The sequence below is a fragment of the Borostomias antarcticus genome (genome assembly GCF_949987555.1).
Source record: "Borostomias antarcticus genome assembly, chromosome: 33".
Lineage (NCBI taxonomy): Eukaryota > Metazoa > Chordata > Actinopteri > Stomiiformes > Stomiidae > Borostomias > Borostomias antarcticus.
The window spans coordinates 1,514,591-1,526,595 of record NC_140266.1 but is presented as its reverse complement, the minus strand read 5'-3'; positions in this window follow the sequence as shown (position 1 = coordinate 1,526,595).

The window sequence follows — 12,005 nt, the reverse complement described above, 5'->3', positions numbered from 1 at the left end:
GATCTCTATGGACATATACAGGATATACAGATCTCTATGGGCATATACAGGATATACAGATCTCTATGGGCATATACAGGATATACAGAGCAATGAGCACGAATATCAAATGCACACTTCGTCCAAATGTTTATATGGACCACTGTATAGGATCGTAAATAACCTTATAACAGGTTATAGCTTATGATGCTAAATACAAAACTAGTCCTTTAAAGACCAACTGTCACTCCCAAAAAGAGCAGGGTGATACTTGTCAGGTAATTTGGTAATTCTGACTGTGGTAAGACGTCCATTGACAGATTTATTTACCTAAGCAATTTTGCATAAAAATAATTGACGTAATGGAAACAGATGTCGTAGAAAATGTCAAAGATCAGCCAACATTTGAACTATTTGACAGATATATATATTTTGCCAAACTTTCTTTGAGACAAAATGGCTATAAAAGGTTAGTTTTTACCTTTTTTAGAATATATATGCTGTGATGAAGTTAACTTATTCCTCCAATAGGTGTGCGTTCAGGTTTTGAATGCAACAGTTTAATCGTGTCATTTAGGAATTTACACTCAGGGATCAATGAAGAACTTGGCCCATCTATCCATTAGGCCTATATACATCTTCATGGCTCTTTAGATTGCAGGAAAGTACAGTTAAAAACCCCCAAATTACTGCCGAAGGGGGAACAGACCATTTAAGACAATTTAAATCATTTAGATATACATTGATAAAATACTTAAGAACCTGTGGATACCCTGATCTTGGTGAGTGTTTTCCCAGTTTTCTGGCTCTGTTATATTGCTTAGCCTACCTTCTAATTGGTTTACCCAGGACAGTGGAACCCTTCCTTCCTGTATCAAACTCCCCTGAAGTTCTTTCATATTTGCTCTATTCAAATGACACAGCTCATCAATTCTATTGGCCAATATAATCAAAGCCCTTCACAACCTCTACGAAACAAACCTAAAATATTCATAAATTCATTTGGACTCGCATTTAATACTTTTTCCACAATTTAAGCAAGACTACATTACATTCAACTTACAGCTAAAAAGAACAGAGGGAAGAACAAAGCACAGTGGAAAGACTATGAAAAACAGAACTTTAATTTCTCTGAAATGCTCGTACAAAACATTTAAAATTTAAGGCATATATTGCACAAACTACTCGAAATGTTTTCTATGTAGAAGGGGTATTGCCCCTTCAATCCCGGGTTTAAGGCACGATAGCCAGTTATACTGTCCATAGTACATCAGCCATGATTCATACAATGAAATGTAAAAACGCACTTTAGAATCCATTTGGTCTTACAGAGAAGCTACATGTTTTCAATTGACGATCCATGCGACAAAACAAAAAATGACAAAACAGAACCTGAACTTGATATTTACATGCATTTTCACATTGGCATCTACAACCCAAGTTTCACTCTGCATCTAAAAAAACCTGATATATATATATTTATAGAAAGATACAAAAAAAATTCTGCCTTTCTTAATGATATCCAGCCTTTCCAGCATCACAACAAGTAGCGTCTAGTCAGTCACAGTGGCATGTTGGAGTGAAAACTGTATTGGCTTTTCCTGTCCTATATCTAAAACCGTTCTGCTTAGTATTCAGTCTGACCAAAGCATGGCCCCGAACCGTTCCTTCTTATGTGTGAACATTGAGGTATAATATTAAAAGCCCATCTCTATTACTGAGGGGTACCTGTAAGATGAGACTCCTGGCTGACAAATACAGACATGAATTTAAAAAAACACAAAAAAAACACAAAAAAACAACAAAAGTGTTCCAGATGAAAGTAGGCGGAGTGAAAGGGATCTCATTTCTGCCTTGCGTAAGTGAGAACATGGTGATCAGTGCTCGTCATCTAACTAGACTAAAAATAACACAGGATTCCACCCTTTCGGTTTCTTACTTCAGGCATGACGGAGATAATGAATGGAAATGCACCGGCCGCGGTCGACAACTGCACGGCAGTAGTAAACAAAATGGAGGGGGGGGGGAGAAACGCTGCGACTTGAACCCATTTCAACTGACCTCACAGCATCGATACAGTATACAGATCGGGTGACATCGTGGCCTAGAAGTGGAGACAAAACGTCATGGTGCCAACCTCTGTGTGCCTGGCGTTCGGCCGTCAGAACACAAACTGCAACCATTTTAGGTGAATGATTAAAACTATTGGATCCTTGGTTCCCATCCTAAAATGGAGGGAAATACAGAAAGGAAGACGGTCCGAGTTTGCTTCCCAATAACTTCCTCAAGATCCAATACTCAATACATCAGCTACATTAATTTAGTCAAGACACTTGACATGCAGAAGAACACCTACAGGCATTTTGTTTGAAGACGTGTAATTTGAAACACGTGACTAAACGGGTTGATTTCTCTCGAAACAATAGGAGCCAAATAGCTTGAAATGTTAGAAATAGACTTCATCCATAGAAGATATGACATAATGAAGGGTCAATTATCACAACAAGCGTCAAGTTTCCCTTCAGAACGGAGGTGAGGACGCATCATACTGCCGAGGCCTTTACTTCACAGAATTAATGTTCTGTAACGTGACCTTCCCCCTCACACTGTCCACAATACTAAAGTCCCTGGAAATATACAATGTTAAAGACGGCACAAAACAAAAAACATTTTATATATATATATATACACACACACAGAACTACTGACCTGCTATAGTATATAGAAAATAGATTGAGGACAAAACAGGGTTACAACAGGGTCTTTCTAAAATCAAAGTCCATGAGTGCCACTGAATCACAGCAGCTTTAAGGCAAATGGAAATAAAAAGGGAATGAGTGAGATGGAAATGGAAAGCAGGAGAGCCGAGACAGACGCATGGAGTCGACGCGTGCAGTCAGGCTCACTGCAGTACAATCATTTTCCCTTCTGCCTGTCTGTCTCCCTGTTACACACTGTGAAGGGGTGTGTGGTGGAACGCTCGCGATGTGAAGCCACAACTAAAATGGAGAAATATCTAAAGTGCACAACCGTACTGGAGCACGATGCTGGACTGTAAAATTAAAAACACTTGACATCCGCACGACTCCTCGTGTTCCGAGGTCTGCCTTTCTCAGCCCTGATGGGGGGGTGAACGACGGGCAGCTTGGCTGAATAAATCATCGCCTCCCCGTTTTACATTCAACCAAGTCCCAGTACTGCTACTGATGAGGCTAGCTCTGCTGGTGCTGGCTTGTAGACCGACGAAACTGGATAGAAAAGTGGGATATGTCCTCCTTATTCCCAAGATCGTTGGTCATACAGCAGAATTTAAGACAACGTCGTACCGCTTGGGTCATTGTTGTACGTTCTGCGATATAAAAGTTTTTCCCCACATTCTGGAATGTTGTTTGAGAGTCCAGGTTGAAAGGTTCGGTCCTCTGTCAAACTGAATGTAGTGAACTGTATTTCAGAAAAGTCCTGATAAAAGATGCCCAACAAGAACTTGTATAAACCGCCCGTTTTCAGCCCAGATTTATGGAGGAGCCGCTTGCCAACATTCAAACCGCCGGCATGGACTTTTCAGGGGCTGACGAAAGGAAATGTTCTCATATTAACGCCCGTTTGTCCAGTCTTTGGGAGCGTTAAGAGTTTGTTTGGGCCCTAGTTGACCGTTTCGCTGACGGCCCGTAGGGCGTGCTGCTGCCCCCACACGGTGGAGATGGGAGTCTGGACAACGGGGGCGGGCTGTCGGACATCTCCGTGGACCATGCTCCACACGCTGGGCACCGCCGGGGGGCTCCTCTGGACGCTGCCACTGCTGCCGGGGTGGGGGGCCAGAGGCTGGAGGTTGGGGGGAAGCTGAGGGGTGAGGCCCAGGTACGGGGCAAAGGCCGGGGTCGCAAACATGGCGGATGCCGGGGTTGAGCTGGGGACTGGGGCTGGGGCTAATGTTGGGAGAGCGGTGGGGGTTGGTACTGGGGCAAATGTTGGGAGAGGGGTGGGGGTTGATGCTAGGACTGGGGCTGGGGTAAATGTTGGGAGAGGGGTGGGGGTTGATACTGGGGCAAATGTTGGGAGAGGGGTGGGGGTTGATGCTGGGACTGGGGCTGGGGTAAATGTCGGGAGAGGGGTGGGGGTTGATACTGGGGCAAATGTTGGGAGAGGGGTGGGGGTTGATACTGGGGGAGATGTTGGGAGAGGGGTGGGGGTTGATACTGGGGGAGATGTTGGGAGAGGGGTGGGGGTTGGGGCTGGGGTGATGGTCAGAGTAGAGGCCGGGACTGAGGTTAAGAACGGCGAGACCGCGGTCGAGGCGGGAGCCGGCGCTGGAGCGGAGGCTGAAACGAGGGTGGGGATTTGGGGGAGGGTGGAGGCCGGGACTGGGCTTTCAGCCGTGGCTACAGCGGAGAGCGTGTCCGGTACCGGGGCTTGGTCCAGGCTTGCAGCTGGCACGGGGGCCAGGGATGACCTTGGAACTGGGATGAGCGCCGGGGCCAATGTTGGGCTCACAGCCACACGGACAGCGGTTGGGACAGAGGTTTGGGTTTGACCCGAGATGGGAGTTGACACCGGCACAAGGGTTGGCATTTGGGCCGGATTGGGTCGGGTTTGGTTAAGGGCTGCTTTTTCCGCAGAACTCCATGAGACTTGACCCAAGATGGGAGTGGACACTGGCACTAGGGTTGGCATTTGGGCCGGATTGGGTCGGGTTTGGTTAAGGGCTGCCTTTTCCACAGAACTCCATGAGACTGTACCCACAGGGAGCGGAGATGGCCTTTGTGCTTCAAGCGATGATGAAACCGAGACCGATGCAGGAGTCGGGACTGGGCGTTTCGCTGGGACTGCCTTTTCTGACGGACTGTCTGGCGTGTCGCGGTTCTCCGGCGGGGGCGTCAGTCCCGCGTCACCGCCGTCGTCCTCTCGGCGCACGTCGGCGGCCTGACCCGTCCTTGCGGCGCCCGCGGCGGCCCGGCTCTGGATCTCCTGGAGCCTCTTGGTGTTCTCGTGCTCGGCGGCCCTCTGCAGCGCGGCGTCCACCAGCAGCCTCAGGTCGCTGAAGTCCTGCGTGGGGAGCAGCTCCGGGGGGGTGGGGGGCGGCGTGTTGAAGAGCCCGCCAGCGAGGCTGGCCACGGCGTTGAACCCCTGACCTTCGCCCTCCTTCATCAGGAGGATCTGCGTGTCCATCTGCATCAGAGCCTGGACTGACGCCTCTCGGCCCGGGTAGCCCGCCCCCGTCAGGATGGCCGTGGCGGTGTTGCCCAGGAGGCTGAGGTCCAGCGTGGGGGCGGGGCGGGGCGGAGGCGGGGCAGGGCTTTCGGGGGAGCTGGCCCCACCCCCTCTTCCGGGGGAGGGGCGTCCCTCGCCCTTGCTGGCCCGTCGGGAGATGGTGAACTGGGTGGGGTCTTTGCCGTCCTTGCGGAGGAGGTCGGGGAGGAGGCGCCGGCGAGCGTTGATGAACCAGTTGCAGATCTGGAAAAAGGAACGGGGATTAAGTTAATGATTCTTAGTCTGGAATGCCCCATGGGCATAGGGGCGGAGCCAGCGCCAACCTTTCAAATCCAGCTGCGTTTGAACATATTTCATCTGGAGTGTAATATAGTCGAGACTAAATGAGAAACTCGTCCAGCCCAGAGAAGAAGAAAACTGTGGCTAACCAACTCTGCGAAGTGAGTTAACGTGGAAGAAAGTCCAAGTAGCCTAAATCGCACTTCATGTGTTGACAGCTCACATGAATGTGGGACTCGTTAGCAATACTTTGATAAGTGGAAAGCTGCAGTCAGTGACCAATCAGAGGCCAAATCTGCCTCCCCGCACAGCCCACCATCTGCACGGGCCAATCATGCTACTGTGCACAAAATCCAAGCCTTCCCATTGGTGTCCACAATAATCATGGTTTTAAATGTGTGATAATACAGGGATTGTGCCATTTTGAGCACATCCTCTCCTCCTCCTCCTTAAAAATCCCTGCTTTAGAGTAACCAACTTAAAACACACACACATTCTCTATGACTGTCTCCACTCGCCCTTGTTTACCTCCCTCTAGTGGTCATGCATGGTCATGCATCCCACACACACACCCAGATGAGGGAGACCTCAGACAGCTGGCTTTAATGAAGTCTCAGCTGAACTATGCCGAGCCACAGACACAGAGCACAACCAAAGGCATTCCACCGTATTGACTAATGTCGTGGGTGTGTGGGGGTGTGTGCATGTGTGTGTGCGCACATGCATGCATGCAAGAAGAGGACAAAAGAGCAAACGGTCATCATATGTCATGCAAAGGGAAGGACGGACTAGTGTCCTATTCAACTGTACAGGTGTGCTTAACACTGACACTTAAATATGTTTTGTTCCCCTAAATTATCTGTGTGAAGACAGCCTGGGGATGAGGTACAGGAGACTTTATGGAATGGATCTGCAATTCCATATCCTAATACTGAATTAGCACAGGGACGTATGCTTCAAGTAGATCTTGACCTGTAGCTAGAAGGAAGTGGTCATGAGCCCCATGGAAAACACAGTAAATAAACCCATATTCAACAGGATCAATGTGACTCAATCTTGGGTGGTGTGTTTGCTATGATTGACCATTTCTGCTAGACTTCATGACGAGCTTTAAGGTATTGAATAAATCTGTGTTGCCAACTGGGTTTTGTGAGCGATATAATCAGCTAGCCTTCAGACGGCCATTTCAGTTGCAGGCAGGTTTCATCAGATTGATTTATTCAACTTTTAGGCAGGAGAATGGAGAACTAATCATTATATTTACTTTTTGGTCACATTTACTTTCAGGAGCTGATAGAGGGAGTAGTTAGAGTGAATCAGAATATATATATATTTTTAACTCCACAAGTTTTTGAACATTCAATCAATTTAAAATTGACAGTGATACATTAGTAATATTTTTACAGGTAGCTGAAAAACCTAGTGTGCGCTTCACGCAATATTCCTTTAGTCGTCCCGACTTTTTATATCAGAATGTGAAGACGTTAGGTTAGCTTTGAGCATCTTTCGTGGGGCTGTGCTGAGAGCGGTCTATAAAAGGAAAAATGTCTATTATACATTTCAGCTCTGAAAATCTAAATATCTTTAGATACATCTGTAATCAGTGAATTTTTCTTTCTAGGATCTGTATCTGATCTAAAAATGCCATATCGATCAAGTTCTACTACTTTAGAATTGCCAGTAGTTAGAACATTCCAGTCACGACCTGACCCACAGATGCACGTCGTCCATGTCCCTGTATCAAATGTCTCTAGAGGACAACGGTCCTGGGCTCACCTGTAGCACAGAGAGGCTGGTCTGGCCCGAGAGGCTGAGCTTCTCCTGCTCCGAGGGGTAGGCGTTGAAGCGGTGCTCGTACAGCCAGCTGCGGAGCACCTGCACGGCCTCCTTGGGCAGATTGAACCGGCGCCGCCGCTTGGCCGAGCCCCCTCCGCCCGGGGGGGCGCAGTCGTCCTCGAGGGGGTCGCTGTCCGACATGGTCCAGGAGAGCTCCTGCTCCCGAAGACGCTCCTCTTCAGGAGCTGTGAGGGGGCACACAAGTGTTGGGGGTGAGTAACTGCCAAGTAGAATTTGGCTGTGGAGAAAGAGAATTGTCCTATACTGATCAACATGGCTGCCTTGCACTGTTGACATCATGAGCCCCAAACCTACAGGACCAATCCAAATAACTCAGAATGTAACAGTTTAATTTAAATGACAAAAGTAAATACGACAAAGTACACAAATTGTTTACAATGTGGTTAGCTACATTAGGGGCTACATTGGTTTAACTGGTTTGGAATAAGCATTCTTGGCAGCAAAGGACTATATTGTTGCAATGCGTTTTAGACCTACACAAAGTTCCAAGACAAGGTAGACTGACCAAAAACTGGTACAAAAATGTAAGTTCAAAATCAGGACGTTTGTGGAACGAGTAGAAACTCACTCAAAATGGAGCAGGCATGCCCCTCTCCCTACTTGCACGGTAGACTGTAGAAGGACGTAATGTTATGCGTAAATGTCCTGTCCCCTGCTTGAAACCTGACCCCCGGGGGCAGCCCTGATCACACAAAGGGGTTTGTGTGCATACCGCATCACCCATCCCCATGCAAGGGGGCTATTTTCTGTTTTCACCTCGTCAGTGCATTGGGCGCAAATGCTTGATTATTTGCAAAGTAGTGGATGCAGTCACTGTGAAGTTATTCGTAATCGAAAGCAGTTGTAAAGGGACATTTCGTGCGTTTCTACCTGCTAAATAGTCATCTATAGAAATCTGTGTGTGTGGTCTTTAGCTAATTGAATATTACATAGCTTCACACTGCTGAGAAGCTACTCACGAAATTGTTTCAAATATGAAAAGTACCCAAGATGTTGAACTTGCAAATTGTTCAGCATTAAGCTTCCGACGAGGAAACAAAATTCCCAAATCCCCTCATCTGGACTATGTGTACTATTTGATCTTGTTCTGTAAATCACCTTGTAACGGTTTTGAAAGGTGCTATAAAAGTAGATTTATTATTGTTGTTAGTATTATTATTATAACTTTAGTCAATTACACGTATTCTTTTACTGATTTTATGCTAACGGTAGTCTGTCATGGGAATGAATGAATGTGAAACTTTCCAGCAGGTAGCTCGCTAGCATTAGCTAGCCATTCAAACGGTTCAATGTGTACAACTTTTTTTGTTTACAAATGAGTCTCGTTGGGGGGTAGGCGTTACGTTAGTTCCTGAGATTACATCAACAACAACAAAAATCCGAGATTTGAATTGGATATAATTGACATTTAATGACCGACATGAAACCAAAACGGTTAGCTAGCTAACAAACAATACAGCAGCAAGGTTCAATGTCGTCTCGGGACATTCCTGCCTTCTGTCTCCCTTTCAAATTCCCATTGTAATAACGTCGAGCAAACCACTGCCATCGTCTTCTACTGGCAAACAGCTATCTAACTAACGTAATTAATGTAACGTAACGTAAAACTAACGTAATAAAATGGTGTGTATGTGAACCAGCTGCAAATAACATTTTTCGAGTTGCGTTGACGAAGTTGTTGCCAAACCAATCTTCAGTTCACATCGCGTTTGCGAGCATACAAAGGAAAGGAAAGCCCCAGAGCACCTCCTCCCTCCCCATGCCTGCTCTGAGCCAGATGGACACCCTGCTAGAGGGACACCGTGCTAGAGGGACACCATGCTAGAGGGACACCATGCTAGAGGGACACCGTGCTAGAGGGACACCATGCTAGAGGGACACCGTGCTAGAGGGACACCATGGACACCGTGCTAGAGGGACACCATGGACACCATGCTAGATGGACACCATGCTAGATGGACACCATGGACACCATGCTAGAGGGACACCATGCTAGAGGGACACCATGGACACCATGCTAGAGGGACACCATGCCAGATGGACACCATGCCAGAGGGACACCATGCCAGATGGACACCATGCTGCTTCCCCAGATAACTAGCTGCTTAGCTGTCCCTCCAAATTCAAACACAAACACACGCCGCATTTGCTCGCAACAAAAAAAAAAGCCTTTTTAAAAAAGCCAACAGCAACACATACTAAACATAAGACTGATCGGACCACGGCAATAACAAGGCAGGGGATTGAAAAACACGGCTAATTTTGGATTTACCTCGTTTGAAGGGTTTCATTCTTTGTTGATGGCTTCAAAACACGCAGCTGTCGAAGTTCTTCACACAAATGTGTGCCAGCCGAGCCAAACGTGACACAACGGGGATTTCTTTCCAGACGCAGAAGGTGTTGCGTCCTTTTGTCCTTTTAGTGCTTCAATCCCCCGTCCTGGTGCGTTCATACGTGTAATGTTTGACGGCGCAATCTCTTTCCATTGCGTTCCTTTTTTTCAGGTGGCAATAAAATGTTTAATTCGTTGTTGCCCAGATCCTTACCTGCAGCAGCAGCTCAGGCTCTTTACCAATCTGACAGGCCAAGCTGGGATGATCCCGCCTCTTGTCCACTCGCGGTCCAATCACAGCTCTTCATTTCCAGGAGACAGGCTGGTGTCATCACCGCTGGGTGACTGTCTGACTCGGCGAAGCATTTCATTCAAAATTCGGTGCATTTGATTGAAGAATGTTATTTTCCCGACATCTGAAATTCCAGGATCATACACTGCACTCTTATGAGAATGTTTCACGTTGATCATGTTAATAAAGGTGATTTAATCATCGTGTCGTCTATATGTGTTTATGTAACCGCGACCGTATTGTTACATAAATAAGATCACAAACATTAACGTTTGTAAAAACGGCAGTGCAGCATTTAAACTCGCTGAAATAGTGCTAACATGATGGATAGGAAGCAAAAGCTCCCCAAACGTTGGTGGAAGCCAATGCTTTCCGCACCATCTCCTCAATCTCCTGACAGATCCTCTTTCATATGCAGGAATTTTGTCCATGGAGAGCAGTGGTGGGAGTCAGCTTGTTTTAGTCACCATGCATGGCGTGACTGTAGCTATGCCCAAATTGAGTGCGATTTAACCTGGGGCTGTTTAAGAATATTTCTTCGCCACCATTCAACCAATATACAGATGCATCTTATATGTCAAGGAAAGTCCCTTAAAGACAAAAGACAAGACAAATGCCTTTCAAAATGTGATTCAATTCTAGTTGAACAAGGTCTTGTCACCAAACGAGGCAATGATGATGAGTAATAACCATGATGAACATTTAGAGAAAGTATTATGTGCATTTTATTGAATGATACCTCTATTCATCATACACATTTGAACAAATGAACTCTCGGAAATTCTATACATAAATCTACAGTATTGTAAAAGATGAAGCATTTCTCTTCAGTCATATTGTTCTATTTACAGTAGGCAAATTTAATGAGTATGCGGGGAATTGCATTATGTCAAAATGTTAATAATCATCATCATCATCATACTAGTTGTGTTTTATTTGTAATCTTAATAATAACATACCAATTTACTCAACTTTAGTATTGCACAATATGTTTTTAATGTTACCAGAGAAGATAGTGACAGGAATCATAGTAAATCTCATCATTGTAGGAGCAAAACATCCATTCCTTCACATGTTTATCTCAATATCCTATAGGCTACTAAACTGAAAACCCTGACACAGCCTATAGCTTTTGTAGAGCATTATCAATAGCAAACAAATCCTACCCAATAAAATATGTGCTTGTTTCATAAAATATTCACTAATATAGTCATTTTTGCTACATCATAGATCGTATGGTAAGAACATTGGTATTCTGTCACCTTTCCTAACCATACCTGACCCTGTGAAGGAAGAAAGAGGGGCATATTTTAACAAAATAGGCCAATGGACTAGAGAAGCAGACGGACCGTTACCCCTTTCACACTTTCTTGGGTACATATGATCAAACACCCCCAGATAGTCATGGTTTAGCCTAGCTATCAGGGTCATGTGCAATCCATCAATCCAACGCGTCTTGAGTTTGCAGTCAAAACTTTTTTTTCGTGATGCAGCAAATGCATCTTGCAGCAGATGCTCTTGGACACATCTTCCTGGGTTCACGTTGTGTTCCAGGTCTTTCAACATCATATGCCCTTACCTAGGTGACCCCGCCTGACCTAGATTTGTGTCTAAGTGTCTCTAGTTACCATGGATCTCCTGATCCCCCCATCACCAGGAATGACCAACAGCCTATTTTAGGCCAACTAAACACCTCTTCAAGTACTGCTCCCAAACATATACTAAACCTACAGTATATTAAACCATTACAAGAATACGCCTGAGGGAAAATACGAAAACGGGAAAGTGCAACAAACACAACTCAAGACCTGGATGTTCAATAATTAGAGATCAGACACAAGACATAAAGATCAACAAACACAATGCAAGTAATGGATGTTCAGTAATTAGTGATGAGACGTGAGACAGACAAGATAGTCACAGGATTGCAGAAATGGAACATGGCCACATTTGGAGTTCCCTCTGTTCTGCTACAAATGAAATAGCAGTGTTTGGCACACATCAGAAGAATGTTGTCAAGACAATTGTACCCCTAATGCACAGCTATGATACTTCATC